The sequence below is a fragment of the Prorops nasuta genome, unplaced genomic scaffold (genome assembly GCF_024137725.1).
Source record: "Prorops nasuta isolate Cenicafe-Biocafe unplaced genomic scaffold, Cenicafe_Pnas_1.2 PNAS00002, whole genome shotgun sequence".
In the NCBI taxonomy this organism is placed as follows: Eukaryota; Metazoa; Arthropoda; class Insecta; order Hymenoptera; family Bethylidae; genus Prorops; species Prorops nasuta.
Window position 1 is genome coordinate 10884748 of NW_027116799.1, and position 16376 is coordinate 10901123.

General features: G+C 38.8%; 1 protein-coding gene across 2 annotated transcripts in view; it reads right to left on the reverse strand.

The window, feature by feature from the left end:
- LOC136783512 (uncharacterized) overlaps window positions 1-16376 on the reverse strand; it is a 125240-nt gene that overhangs the window by 37503 nt on the left and 71361 nt on the right. The window lies entirely within an intron of this gene.

The following is a 16376-nucleotide window of genomic DNA, read 5'->3' on the forward strand; positions in this document are numbered from 1 at the left end:
CGACGATTCGGTAAACGATATTGAACCAAGTAGTTTATCTGACCACCTGTGTGCCTTGGACGATTTATTAGCCAAGGAGCGGACCGCGACTCTTGGCCAGGTAGGGGGGAGAGGGAACGTCATACTCCGAGTTCGTCGCTGTGTACGGAGTGATGCGTTCCCTAATCAACCGAATACCGATGGCCGCTATTATTTGCAGTTAGAATTATTAGGACAAATTTTTCCTGCGCTAATAGACACGGGAGCATCGCGATCGTACCTCGGACATCGAACGCTGGAAATAATCCAAGCGAAGATCGATAGGTCGCAAGATAAAGTCATGCGTACTGCCGATGGTACAGAGACACGGGTATTGGGGTTATTGCGCTAGAATTAGAGTTAGAAAGAACGAAGAAAGTAATGTATTTCCGCGTGGTACCGGTTTTAGACTACGACTGTGTCCTCGATATGGATTTTCTCCGATTATTCAGAGTTATAATTGATACTTCGCGCGATTTATGGCAAACGCGCGACCGAGTAAATTTGAGATTCGCGAAAATAAACGCGGCAAGCTCAAATGAGACACACGTATCTTCGTGTTTTGCTATCGCTGAAATGACTAGCGAGCAAAACGCGGTATTAGAGAAGTTTCTAAGTGATAACTTCCCCGAGATGGTTGGACCAGACCCGGCGACTACCCTGGGCAAACATCATATAGATGTCCAGGGTCAGGCTCCAATCCGCCAAGCGGCAAGGAGAATGTTGCCGGTGATCTATAAAGTAGCGCACGAAGAGGTCAATAAATTATTGGGTGAACGGATTATTGAACCCTCCACGAGCGCTTGGGCCAGCTGTCCGGTTATAGTACCAAAACCGGGTGGATAATATCGATTTTGAATAGATTTTCGACGCGTGAATGAAGTAACACACAAAGATGCGTACCCGATTCCGCATATCGATAGCATTCTCGATAAACTCCGCCACGCGAGATACATTTCGACATTAGATTTAAGTCAAGCATACTTCCAAATACCGCTAGGAGATGAGAGTCGAGAAATTACAGCGTTTATAGTACCCGGAAAAGGGCTCTTCCAATTTAGGCGTTTGCCGTACGGTCTTACGAATGCTCCTGCGACGTTCCAGCGAATGATGGATCAGTTAATTCCACCTGAATTTGATCCGTATGTGTTCGTCCGTCTGGACGATATAATAATCGTAACGAATACGTTCGCGGAACACCTAGGATGGTTAGAGCGTGTGTTAAACATTATTCGATTCGCGGGTTTAGAAATCAATCGCGAGAAAAGTAAATTTTGCAGGTCGGAGGTTCGGTTCCTAGGGTGTCTGATAAATTGTAATGGTTTAGCTCCGGATCCCGAACGAACTGCACCGTTAATGAATTATCCGCCGCCAAAAGACTTAAAAACACTACGCCGATTCCTAGGGATGGTTGGGTGGTATGCACGGTTCTTACCCAACCTGTCGAAGGACAAAATTCCACCCGTCTTGTTATTGCATAAAGGTGCACGTTGGCATTGGGATCAAGATCAACAGACTGCCTTTGAGCGATTGAAGGAAGCGCTGTGCTCGGCCCCGATCTCGGCAAGGCCCGATTTTTCGAGACATTTCTAAGTACAGACAGATGCTAGCGACTATGCAATAGGAGCGGTATTAACTCAGCGACACGGAACTGAAGAGCATCCAATTGTATTCACTAGTCGAATACTGTCCAAAGAGGAGCGGAATTACACGACGACCGAGAAGGAGTGTCTCGCTGTCGTGTGGGCAATTCGGAAACTAAGACCGTACTTAGAAGGCTATCATTTTACGGTTGTCACGGATCACAGTAGCTTGCGTTGGCTACATAATTTGAAATATCCAGTAGGGAGATTAGGTCGATGGGCCCTCGAATTACAACATCATTCGTTCGATGTGGTTCATCGTAAAGGCGCATTGCATCACGTACCCGATGCATTATCATGCGCCCTCCCAGTAGACACCGAAAATGAATGTGTCTCTGCGGTTAATGAAGAGAATAGCGAAAATTCGAGCGAAAATTTGGTCACACAGTCGCGTATCGACTTCGAGAGCGACCTGTGGTATACAGCACGACGCGGAAAAGTAATTCAGCGACCACGAGCTTACCCGGACTGAAAAGTTGAGGGAACCCGGCTATATTGCCATCGGCCGGACGGGATACACGAATCGATAGGTCGCGATTATGATGCGTGGAAGTTAGTCCTCCCGCGAGAGGCTCGACTTTTAGCCCTACAGGAAGCTCACAATAATACTTCCGCAGGACTTGCTGGCGTTCAGAAAACTCACGCTAGAATCTGCAAAGATTACTATTGGCCGGGAGTTTTCAAAGACGTTGTAGCACTTGTACGCGGGTGCAAAGTCTGTCAGCAACATAAAGCTGTACAGCTTGCCCCTGTAGGACTTATGGGAACTCGGGTAGTGGAGCGACCATGGACTGTTGTTGCGGGAGACATAATGGGCCCCTTCCCACCGAGTAAGGCCCAACAGCGTTACGTAGTAATCTTCCTCGACAACTTCAAACGTTACATGGAAATGCGAGTGATCCGCACAGCTGACAGCAAAAGCATCTTGAAAGCTTTTAGCGAGCTGGTTATTTACCGTTGGGGATCACCAGAAATATTTCTTTGCGATAACGGTACAGAGTTCGTCAATAAGGAAGTGACCAAATTTCTAGATGAGCATCAGATTAGGCAATTTACTATTCCGCTGTATCACGCGCAGGCTAACCCTGTAGAACGCGTGAATCGGGTAATTAAGACGATGATTAGGATATTTGTAGAGAGCGACCACCGAGACTGGGACGTACATCTCGCAGAATTCCGTTTCGCGATTAATTGCGCGATGCATTCGTCGACTGGAGTATCTCCCGCGTTACTTAACCTCGGTCGAGACCCAGTAATTACTCCGAATCTACGGCGAGAGATTGAAGGTTCTCGTACAATACTTAGGAGCGACCCCGAAAGTTGGGTGGCGCGACTAAAACGTCTCCCTTTGATTCATGATATCATGCAGGTAGAGACAGAAAAAGCGAGTGCCCGTCAAGCCCGCTATTACAATCGTGGCCGGCGCGATGTCAAATATCAGGTGGGAGACTTGGTGTGGCGGCGCGGTAGACCGTTATCGTCGTCAACCGATAATTTTGCCGCGAAGTTAGCACCATCGTACGAGGGTCCGTTTAAAATAGTTCGCGTAATATCGCCGGTCGTCTACGAGCTTGAGATTCAAGGCCGTAGTAATCCGAAGGTCCACGTTTCGGATCTAAAACCGTTTGTCGCGTCGTTTTGCGTTCCGGGCGCGTCGATGAACCGGGTGAGGAAACCGTTGCGGGGGAAGGGATCGACGACCCTGCACCTTCCCCAAAACCGACCGGTAAACGGAAAGGGACTCCGGGAAAACGGAAAATGTCGGTCGTGAGCGTTTCGACGGATTCCGCCCCGTCTACGTGGACGGCACGCCTGCGTCCACGTCGAGACCTAGCCTAACCCTCGCGAACCTGAGTGCGGACTTGCGTGTGTGATGAATGGATGAATATGTGTATCGCGTATTTTTTAAATTTTTTTTTGCGGAGGGATGACGGAAGCCTCCTCTTATTACAGAAAATGGACCCATACCTTCAGCAGGTGGTGAACCACTGCTGGCTCCAGGGGATTCCCCTGCCGGGCCCCCTTCTAGCAGTGGGCCCACCCACCGCCTACCCACCACCCTCCCACCACCACCACCACCAACACTCCACCCCACACCAACCGGGGTATTCTCTCCCTCCGCCTTCCTACCCTGAGCGAGGTACCCCTACCCACCGGCCTACGACCCAGCCCAGGCCTCCGGGTACACCGGGCCGCAGCCCGCCTGCTGGGAGGTGCAGATGTGTGCCGTCTTCGCCGGGAGAATGAGATGCTCCAGCGGGAAGCGGGCCACTCCCGCAACCGCCTGGGCGCTCATCCTCCAGCGCGGAGGGCCTCTTTGCCACCAGCGGCGGGAGTCGGACCAGCTGTACCCAAGCTGAAGAAAAAGGCGCATCGGGGCAGACGGGGTAGCCGGAAGGGCCAAGGAAGGGCCCAGCAATGGCGGCGGGCGGAGGAGAGGAAGAAGAAGTAGGAGGAACGCGAGAAACGGAGGAAGGAGGAGGCGAGGAAGAGGGAGAAGGAAAGGAAGGAGCGGGAGAAGGAGGAAGAGAAAAAGGGGAGAGAGGAGGCAATAGAGGAGGACCTCATCCTCCTAAGTGTTTAAGTCCGTCCGCGTCTAGTGCAAGTTTTTTTTTTATTGTATCGAGTCCTGTTTTTTTTTATATCGAGCAGAATAATTGTTTTATGTTTTCATTTTTTTTGTAGGCCGAATTGTTTTTTTTTTGTAATAAATGGTATGTGTGTGAAGCGAGCGTTTTTTTTATTAGAGAGCTACCGTAGGATTGCGCGCACCAAAAAAGGAAAGAGGATGGAGATGAAGACACCCCAGCGGCCAGTTTCAACCGGGAGGAAGCTGGCAACCCTCACGTTGGTCCTAAAGAGGGGGAAGTTGTAACATTGCGTTCCCGCAGCGTTACAATAACTGCCATCTAGCAGTTTGCTAATCTCAAGCGCTAGATAGGCGGGTCGCGTGCGAACTAGGGAGTTATCAACCGATAAGTATTGACCTAGGATCGATAACTTGTCGGCTCCCTAGTGTCGGGCGAGGGTGTAGCGCGGCAGCGGCGAGACAGGCGCAGGGCCTGACCTGCTCCCGCGAATTGCCCCGACACACGTAGTTTGGAGGTTCATAGGAACAGTGTTTGGAAGAAACCCCGCCGCCGGAATAAGCCGCAGCAAGGCAGCAGCTGCCGCAGCGAACCAGAAAAAGGGCAGACGGAAGTGCAACGACTGCCACCTTGCCGCTAACCCATACTGGACAGCGCAGCCTACCAGCCATTCGGGCCAGTGTCAAGAGCGACAAAGAGAGAGAGAAACGAGAGCGAGAGCGAGGAGAGAGAGAGATAGAGAAGAGAGCCAGCCCTAGGTATCTGAATTAAGGATGATTATTCGTATTGTGAAATATCCAGTGACGTCCCGGGGTGTGCTAGGGCTTTAGGGCTCCTAGCACCGAACGGTTTTATAGGGAACCGCTGGCCCTGCTCACCTGCCAAGGGTAAGCGGGCAACCTAGCGGAGTGGTCATTCCGTCGGACCTGTAACGAACGTCATATTGTATAAAAGTGCGAATTAGTGAAAGTGTTTGCGGTTACATCGATTCGTTGTGAGTTTGACCGTTGACAGGAACGTTCCCTTGAGTCGGTTCAAGGCCGCGGACTTAGTACAATTATCGTGAGGACTCGCGACCTTACACTCCAAACCTAAACAAACCGGGTTGTTGTGGTGCTTGAGTACGCGGGAACGGAGTGAGTGCGAATAACCGTCGAGTGACGCGCACGCGCGGGGATAGGGACTTATCCGCGTAGTGGTTAGCCTAAGAATCCGCCGGTGGCACGCGAGTACCGCGCGACTCGGTGGGGACCGCTGCGAACGCCAATTAGTGGCTCGAGCGCGAGGCTAACTACTACGTCATCGGGGCTACAGCCGCGTTCGCACGACTTAGGCCGCGGCCACATTTAGGACCTCGCGTAACACACTGATACCGTGTAAGGAGAACCGTGTATTGTATTGAGCACGGAATTTATAAGAGAGTTTAACAAAAGTTGAGGAATTATTGTATTAGCACCCCTTCCCATATATTCGCGTTCGAGCGTTAGAACCCCCTCTGTATAAATAAATATTCGGGTATTATAAAAAAATTACATCGAAGGCGCCCGGGTCTTGTAGGAAGTCGCCTATTGGGACGCGAATGCGATCGGTGAGGAATCACTTCTCCCTCCCCTTCTACACTATCCCTTGGGATAGACAGTAGCGTCACAATACATAGTATATCTGGAGCATGTACATTAGAAGTTTTAAATATGCATAGTATATTCATTTTACTTCAAAAAATATCCATAGGATATGAATTTTATATGCAAATGAAACCAAAAAAATGTTCAGTAGATGTTCAGAGAATGTACATAGGGATGTTTTTTGAACATTATTTGAACATTGTTTTATTTTGCAAATATAGCATATAGCTTGCACTGGCAATACTAATTTGTTAAGTAAATAAATGATGTGGTTAACATTACCTAAATTGTTTATTCAATAGCCTTTAACAAAAAGTTTTATTAATATCTTATAAAATTATATCGTTAAATTTCTAAGTGTCTCTTGGTAGTGATTATGTGGTACCATTTTCGATTTATAGCAAGTTCGCGTATCTAAATTCCATTTTATAAATTGTGATTGCGTAGTATATCGCTCGCCTATCTGCCTATTTTGCTCTTCCATCCATTGCTATGCCTTATTTTATTCGAAAAATTCCTGCCGATGTTCGCGGTGTTCCCAATGGGTCACCCTCCAAATTGCACTACGCGCCTATGGCTGCTTAACCTCGGGATCTAAAAAAACGCCTATGACCTGTTTCTAAGACCAACTGCAATTATTGTAGTAAATACTTATGGTTTCTATCTACATATATTACAAAATTAGATTTTTACTACTCTCATGCAAAATTAACACATATCTGATTTTTACAAAATTGAATATTATGCATTTAACTATATTGATTAGAAAACAGCTTTTATATGAGTGTTGCTCTTCCGATTGATGTTAATTAAAATATTCAAGTCCACGGAGACTTAACCTACTGCCAAGCCAAGAGTATTCTTAAATAATAAAAAAGAACAATCATATTTGACAATTGATAGAAAGACCTAACCAGAACGATGAATAATATAGAATACTTATTCTCATCTTTATAAAATGTACGTATGTTATGTATTAAATAATATGTACATTAACATATGCCGGTCAAAAGTTTAAGACCACTTGAGAAATTTGGTTGAAAATCAGTCACTTCTTTAAACGTGTATAACTTCGTAATGAGGAAAGATAAAATAACATTCAAAAAACCGTTGGAATGCTGATAAAATTCTACATATAGTGGAATTAGCTCAATGCACGGAAAACGAGTAGTTATCAAATTACAATTAAATAAAACTGCTGCTAAATTTAAAATTTTTTATTTTTCGTTACGTCAATTCAACTTTTTGTAGCACTTGCAATAATTATGGTAATTCTGTGAAACTTTGGTGACATAAAGTTCAAAGTTTCAGCTTTAATTTAAGCCATCAAACGTCACGATATTCATTGTATTTCCTTATTTTCATAACTTTTTTCTGAGTAATGTCGAGAAAAATTTTTGACCAAAAAACAGCTGCCCAAGCATTTGAAACAATTTCAGATTAAAGAATCCGTCGGTATTAAACGACCTATTCTACTTGTTTCATATTGCACTTTTATGCAGTTAAAAGAAATATGATAATTGTAAATCTTAGAAGTAATAAAATAGATTTGGTTAATCATTACTCTACTTTTGTTGATTTAATTTAAAAATTAATGGTGTTTTATGTTAATTGAATAAAAGTGCAATATGAAACAAGTAGAATAGGTCGTTTAATACCGACGGATTCTTCAATCTGAAATTGTTTCAAATGCTTGGGCAGCTTTTTTTTGGTCAAAAATTTTTCTCGACATTACTCAGAAAAAAGTTATGAAAATAAGGAAATACAATGAATATCGTGACGATTGATGACTTAAATTAAAGCAAAAGCTTTGAACTTTATGTCACCAAAGTTTCACAGAATTATCATAATTATTGCAAGTGCTACAAAAAGTTTAATTGACGTAATGAAAAATGAAAAATTTTAAATTTAGTAGCATTTTTATTTAATTGTAATTCGATAACTACACGTTTTCCGTGCATTGAGCTAATTACACTATATGTAGAATTTTATCAGCTTTCCAACGGGTTTTTGAATTTTATTGTATCTTTCCTCATTAGGAAGTTATGGACGTTTAAAGATGTGACTGATTTTCAACCAAATTTCTCAAGTGGTCTTAAACTTTTGACCGGCAGTGTATATCTTGGTCATATTAAAATAGGAATATACGGCTCGATATACTATTTCTGATATTCGTCGTATATACGAATTCAAATATTAATCAATATGCGTGAAATGTACTGTCTTATGGATATTCAAGCATGAATATACGTATTATATATTTTAGAGAATATATCTGGTATATACGCAGTATATATATGAAGAGTAAGCATGTTCACAATATATACTGGTACATTTATTAATGTATATACTTTTTGGATGTGCTATGAATATTATAAGGACATACAAAAGTGTATATATACAATTGGTATCTAATTTGAACATACTCAGTATATGCATGTACATTGATTCTTGACTGGGGCGTATATAAATTGTATATAATTCTATTTTTTTTATTTTTATTTGTGATATCAAAAGTTTAAGCATTATTATTTGTAATTCCAGTAACAAAATAGTCTTACATTAATAAAATTAATAACGTAAGTTGAAAAGAAGCAAGTGCAGCATATTTCTTATGAAAAAAAGCTTTCTCTAATTGTAAATAAATTTATTCATTATTGTTGAAAATAACTCTAGATCCACACACCACCTATAAAAAAAGACCTTACTCATAAGAAACAGATCATACAATTTACAGAACTGATACCATTAAATGGGGGGTAATTAAAAACAGGTAAGGGTAATATATAACTAAGGTTCCCATTTATAACCCCGGACACGTTAGACATATTGAAATAAAGACTGTTATTATTGAAAATAGTTTTATAGGAGCAATGAAATTATTATATATTTATTAAAATTATAAATACCCCTATTGAAATTCATTAGAATTCGCTTGAAAGAGAATGATATGCGGGAAAAACAGGACGGGATGGCTAGCCTATATATAACACATCTACAATAGTTGGTTTCGTTCTGTTTACCGCCTGGTTACTTGCTGATTTTTATCAATATAATCTTTGTTTATAGCTGACATAAGCTACCAAGCATCTAGACGGTAGTAAAAAAGCAAAACACTATTATAGATGTTTCTTATATTAGCCCCCCCCCCCATCCCTGTTACTAATTAGAACATTTGACGGTACTTTGTTTCTCTGTTCATGTCAAAATATTAAAATAATTCTTCTCCTTCTTCAATCTCCAACGGATATCTTCGATCTGAAGTTGGTTGCTAATATCAATGATTAAGTGGATGTATAGTATCATAATCAGCGTAGAGCAAATGTATAAATTCAACCGAATCAAATAAGTAAACATTTGTACAATAATGAAAATGTAATGTACTTGGTGGTACTTTCTGTAATTTTCATTTCAGGTTAAACTAAAATAATAACAGTCATTTTACAATTACTGAAGTTTCTGAATGACAGCTGATTATGATGTCATCATTATGAGCTTGCTGGTATGGGATCAAAGAGTGTTAATTAAGACATAAGTATGACATTATTTTTAACCCTTTGCACTTCGCTATTATCATACAGAAAGCATTATGTCCTTTCAGAGGGGACAGCGGAGTGCAAAGGGTTAATAATCTCTTTCAGAATCATTTTCAGTATTGATAGATATAAGATTATATAGGATTTATTGGACAATTTTCTGTGGCTGGGAGTTTTTTATTGAAGAGCCAGCGGGGGGGACTCATTATTTCTTGCACACCGTACCAACTTTCAAAATATATTTGAAAAATGAAAATATTCTATTGAAATTTAATGGTCAAATCATATAAGGTACAATTAGTGTTAATTACTGTGTAAGTATAATATGCTTGCTTTAACAATATTTCTGACAGCAAAGTCAGTAGAAGAACTATATAATTAGACCACATAGACTGTAGTTCATAGTAGTTATTGTGTTACTTCTACAATTTCTGTAGCATGTAAATTTAATGCTTCCAATATGACAATTTAATTTAATAATACAATTTTTTATACGATTTAAGTTAAAGATATTAATTGTAATTATTTTTATTTGAATAAAGATGATTGTTGAGTAATGGAAATTCATGTATTTCATACATCTGCGGAGGATTCAATTGAATAGAAGAATGATATTGACTTTTCGATCAATGATTGTCCTGTAAGTCATTAAAAAGTGTAGGATAATTCTTTCTTTTAAGGTTCATTTAAGGTGGTAATCAAGAAAAACAAGCTTTACACTTTCTGTCTAGCACTCGAGCACACGTCTTTATTTCAGGTTCACAAGCCTCCTGACTTACAAGCGCTTCTTACAATGTTTCGGCGGGAACTGACTCCCATCTCGCTATATCGGTTATACCGACACATACATCCTAACCCGCTACCTACAAAAGATAATATCAATGACAGCCAATTTTTCTTGCTGAAAGTATAAGAAGAAAGTTACAATTATAAGAAGAACATTACAAGTTTTATCAACCTTTCATGGAAAGGTAATGACGTAGATATAGTCAATTATTAAAAGAATTGTGGTTTTTAGTTGAAAACAACTACAAATAGAAAAAGGTTTCTTCGAAAAATAAAAATAAGTAATATAAGACGATATTTTCAATAACATTTTATGCAAAAATGAGTTGGTAAATATTATTAAACATTAATTTTTGCAGGAGCAAAAAAGCCGTTAATAATAAATACAAAAACAAGAAGAGGATAGAATTACTGCAAATAATGTTCATACATAAGGTTGAAAGCATAAGAAGATAGCACAGCAATCTGAAATAACAATTAATAATAAATCTTTCCAACTAATAACTAAAAATTCTAAAAGAAGTTTATTTGCAGAATATGATAGTTTCTGTAAATAGTATTATTTTATGGTTTCATCACAACAGTATATTTAATCTATATTTTTCTACCAAGTACACTATCTGAACTTTCCATTGTTTCGAAAAAACCAAAAACGTTAGGTATAGTAACTTCTATTATGATACCTAAATATGCTGTATGAATGCTTACTGTATTAGATAGTAATGCTCTAAACGGGATGGAAAGCTTAATATCTTTCAAGGAAAACTTAATTAGTTCTTATCATCAGATTATTTTGAATTAGTCTCCCTGAACTTGAAGACCAATTTTTATTATTTATTAAACCATTAAATAAACTGAAAATAAAAAAATCAGAGTGTACACTAATAATTATGTTTGAATCATTTAGTGCACTGGTATTGTATTTGAGTAAACGTAATATTTATTGTAGCATTATCTTGGACATTGATGTTAATAGAAGGATATATGCCATTCATAGAAATTTTATTAGATACTAGAGAATCTTCAGTTCATGTAAATATCTTTTAGTGAATGTGTAATGTGTATATTATTAACTTTTATTATGCCATTAATTTATATATACGTAATGTAAATTAACTTTGTTCATTATAATATTTTTTGTATCATAATGCTTATTCCTATCAAGAGATACGGTAGTGTCATAAAAACAAGTATATACATATACACTAGGATGGTCGTTAAAAAAGAAGTTTTCACGGAACCTTAAAAAACACTAGCATTTGATGAGAAACTACAAGGGTTAAAATCTGTGGACTGAGAAGAATGATGGGAACATGTGTCTCATAGCTATCAAATACAGTTTTTGATGAATTTTACAGTTTTACGCATATAAGTCATTAAATATGCAATTCTGTGAAAAAATACATAAAACCTTTTTTATAAAGAATTATATTTTCCACAACAAAGATTTTATAGATTTTTCTCCTAGAATATAAACTTATTGAGATATTCCTGAAAAATCAATTCTCTTTTTCATTTATACACATTATATTGACATGTGATTATATATGAGTAATTATTCTTAGTTTGCTGTACAACAAATAAATTTTATTAAATTAATAGAAATACAGGGTGTTTCACGTAAGGCGCCCCAGCTCGAAATGAGGACTCAGAGCGCATGGTGGGGGCAGATGCATCTAATTGGCCGCGGGGGGAGAGAGAAGGAATAACGTGGAGAAGGATAGAGCTATCCTTTACTAGACGATACGCCTAGCGTATCGCTGTCCCATCCCTATCCCGCTCGAGGACCAAGAGAGAAAGAATAATTGGAGAAGGAAGGAGCTATACATTGTTATACGATAGCGCCTAGCGTATCGCTGCCCCTCCCTTCCCCGCTCACACCAGTCATCTTTAGTCAACTCTTGTCCTCTTTCTCTTACTCTCCAACCGCGGCCAATTAGATGCATCTGCCCCCACCATGCGCTCTAAGTCCTCTTTTCGAGCAGGGGCGCCTTACGTGAAACACCCTGTATATTCTTGAGTATTAGCTAAGTCGAAAAGTCATGTACCATTAATACCGTAAAAGCATGATTGCTGAGATAAATCAATTTTAAACTGATAAATCAGGGCTTCGATTCACGGAAAAATTACTTTTTATGACAAGTGCATGAAAAGTGGCTGTTTTCAGCCTAGTTTTTGGAACTGAAAGTAATTGTTTTCATGCTAGTCTTACTCGCACATGCGCAATAGCGGTTTACTTTACTTTCGTCCCTTGGGAGTTTTTAATCAAACGAAAAGTTGCTTTCGACCCTAGGGCTGAAAATTAAATAGCGTATATATATTGAAAAAAAAGATCAATCGATTACAATATTTATTGAAATTTTTATACAGATAGTATGGCTATGTTCGCTTATATACTGCCAATGTTAAAACCCTGTATTTAGAGCAAAAGTACATAATAACAATACTAATAGTTCCCATGATTACATAGCTTTGTTATTCGTGATAATTACAAATAAAATATTTCTACATCAATAAACACATCTGAAAATGAAGCAGCTATACAAAATATTAATGCCATTGCAGCTAACATGACAAAATATTTGCTCCCAGAAAAGAGCAGTGAACGCTATAATCTAGTATATAAGGAGTTTTTGAAGTGGCTGAAGTCAGAAAACATTAAAATAATATCTGAAGAAGTACTGTTAGTTCATTATTGTAAACCTGCTATAATCCTTTTTTGGGGGGCTCTGCCCCCAGCCCCCCGCAACGGGCTTCGCCCCCTTGACCCCCCTTTCTTGTTTTCATCTTCTTACACTACTTAGCTTGATACTGATCTATTATCAATATTCGGACTGTTTGCTAAAAACAACAACTTTTCCTACACTTGTCATAAAAAAATATCGTGTGCTACTCGGGCCAGAAATTGACGATTGCACTCGTGTGATGGCAGCCCTCGCTTCGTTCGGCTGCCAACTTCACACTCGTTTGCATTCGTCAACTTTCGGCCCTTGTAACACAATGTACTATTTCAATCACTTTCGTTGACACTTCCCTTTGTATAAACAAAATGCGCTCGTACTTTTCCATTTCGTATTGGCACAAGCACACATGTGAAACTATACCAATTATAAACATTACCTCCTGACGCCTTACATCCCTGATTCTAGTACTGATGAAAATTATGCTTTGTCTATTTTTAAAAGGATTCTCGAAAGTACCTATTAACGGGATCCCTCATGCTCTCTGTAGCCAACATTACGGAACGAAAAAGGAGGGAGAATTGTCCAGCGTTATTTTTCGACCGATTTTAATGATTTTGGGCTTGTTGGAACCGTTAGGACTCGCACTTTGTCATAAAAAAGCCTTATTTTCCAAAAAATGAAACAAAATCAAATTGTTTAAAAATTCGCATTAATAATATTTAAACGCAATACAAATTGCAAAATAGGACTTCTTTATGACGAGGTGCCAGACCTAATGATTCTAACAAGCCCAAAAACATTGAAATCGGTTGGGAAATAGAGCAGTACTATTGTCCCGCGTTTCTCAGGTGATCGAAAACCAAAAATTTTTAGGAAGGAAGCTAGGCTTCCGCCCCACTCGTGGCTCACGCTAACGTGTTTCCCCACTTCAGCATCGAAACTTACTGCGAAGCTTTCATCTCATATTTACGCTATTCCCCTATCTGTAGCTATACATATATAAATACCGCTAAAATAATGTTGAGAACATTTAAATTCGCCGTCATAATGAAATTGCTAAAAATGCAATTGTCATTTTGAAATAAAATTGTAGAAAAAGAGATTTCGTAATGCTTGAAATATAAGGCATACGGCGAAACGCGGGACAATAGTACAGGTGTATTTCTCAATAGAATTTGATGAGACTAGTTATAACTAAAGCCATTCTTCATGTTGATTGTCCTAAAGAGCTCGCCTTTTCGATAAAGCTTATAGTTTTCCAGTTATGAATGATTGAAGATGGACGTACGTAACAACTGATCTACGCGAGAGAAGAAATATGTATTTGTGTGCCGTGCAATTTCAATCGTTCATAACTGAAAAACTATAAGCTTTATCGAAAATGCGAGCTCTTTAGGACTATCTACATGAAGAATGGCTTTAATTATTACTAGTCTCATCAAATTCTGTTGAAAAATACGACTGTACCATTGTCCCGCGTTTTGCCGTATGCCCTATATTTCAAGCATTACGAAATCTCCTTTTCTACAATTTTATTTCAAAATGATAATTGCATTTTTAGCAATTTCAATATATAACGGCAAGATGAAATGTTCTCAACATTATTTTAGCGGTATTTATATGTGTATAGCTACAGATAGGGGAATAGCGAAAATATGAGGAAAGCTTCGCAGTAAGTTTCGATGCTGGAGTGGGGGAACACGTAAGCGTGAGAGCCACGAGAGGGACGAAAGGCTAGCTTTCTTCCTAAAAATTTTTGGTTTTCGTCCACCTCAGAAACGCGGGGTATTGGTAAGGCTCTATTTCTCAACCGATTTCAATGGTTTTGTGCTTGTTGGAGTTGTTAGGTCTGGCACCTCGCCATAAAAAAGCCCGATTTTTCGATTTGTTTTGTGTTTAAATATTATTAATGCGAATTTTTAAACAAATTTTTTTTTTCATTTTTGGAAAATAAGGCTTTTTTATTACAAGCTGCGAGTCATAACGGTTCCAACAAGCCCAAAATCATTAAAATCGGTCGAAAAATAACGCTGGACAATTCCTCCTCGTTTTTCGTTCCGTAATGTTGGCTACAGAGGGCTTGAGGGATCCCGTTAAGTTAAAAATTCTGGATAACGATACGGCGTTATTTGTAGATTAATTATGAAAACGTTTTAATTTTTCGGTGAGGCGAAATATGGACTACTCTAAGGTAGCCAAAACTAATTATTATATTAAAAAGCGATTATAAGAAATTTTATATATTTTTGTCTATTTTTCAAAATCTTACTGTTTTATAAGATAGAGCAGTTTGATGCATCATTGGAAGAGCAAAATGACTCGAAAATTGGTTTTCATGTAAAGCCATAGTCTTCTCTGGAAAGTTTGACCTAAGTAGGGAGCTTAAGAGATACCTTTAAGAATGAAAAAGCCTTTTTTATTTTATAAAAGGACAAGCCACAAAATTACGAATAATTTTTTGTTAATGCATTAAATTATTGTTCATAATCTTTGCAAGCTGTTAGGTATAAGAAGATTCCAGATAAGTTAGTAAATGCTTATGCTTTTCCCTTCACTTTTTTACGATTTGCTTGGTGAATTGTAAAACATTTCTTTTTGGTGACCATATTAACTTCTAGGAACTTAAAAATAGAATCTGGTCTATCACACATTTGGCTAGTTTTACTGGCAAGTTCCTTTAGGCAGACAATACAAAAAGTAGTAGGCAAATACTATGGACTATCTATACGGTATAAAGAAAAAATTATTTTTAATTTGTAGATTGTCTTTTCCTGAAATGAAGAAAGGGTTATTTATTCTTGAAGGGATCCCTCAAACTCTCCAAGCTCTCCACTTGGGTAGAAATTTCCAGAGAGGTCTATGGCCTTACTTGAAAATCTATTTTCAAGTCATTTTGCTTTTCCAATGATGCTGCAAACTGCTCTATCTGTTAAAGCAGTAAGAATTTCTAAAACAGAAAAAATCAAATTTCTTATAATAGCTTTTTTAATAGAATACTTATTTGTTGATTACCTTAGACCAGTTCATATGTCGCGTCACCGAAAAAATAAAACGACTTGAATATTAATCTACAAATAACACCGTATTATTTTCCAGACTTTTCAACTAAATGGGTGCTATCGAGGATCCTTTTAAAAATAGGCAAATAATAGATTTCATTAACACCAGGATCAGGAATATAAAACATTGGGACATAATATTAATAATCGGCGTAATTTCGTGTGTGTGTGTGTGTGTGTGTGTGTGTGTATGTGCGCGTGCGTGCGTGCGTGCGTATAGGACAATACGGATCGGCGGAGAAGTACAAACTTCTTTTGTCTTTTAAAGGGAGACTGTCAACGAAAGTGAAAGTAAAGTAATTTTTCCGTTGAATCAAAGACCTGATTCATCGGTTTAAAATTGATTTAGCTCAGCAATGATGCATTTCCGGATCTTATAGTATAGGACATTTCGACAGTTTAGCCCCAAAAATATGCGGTTAAAATTAAAAATATCA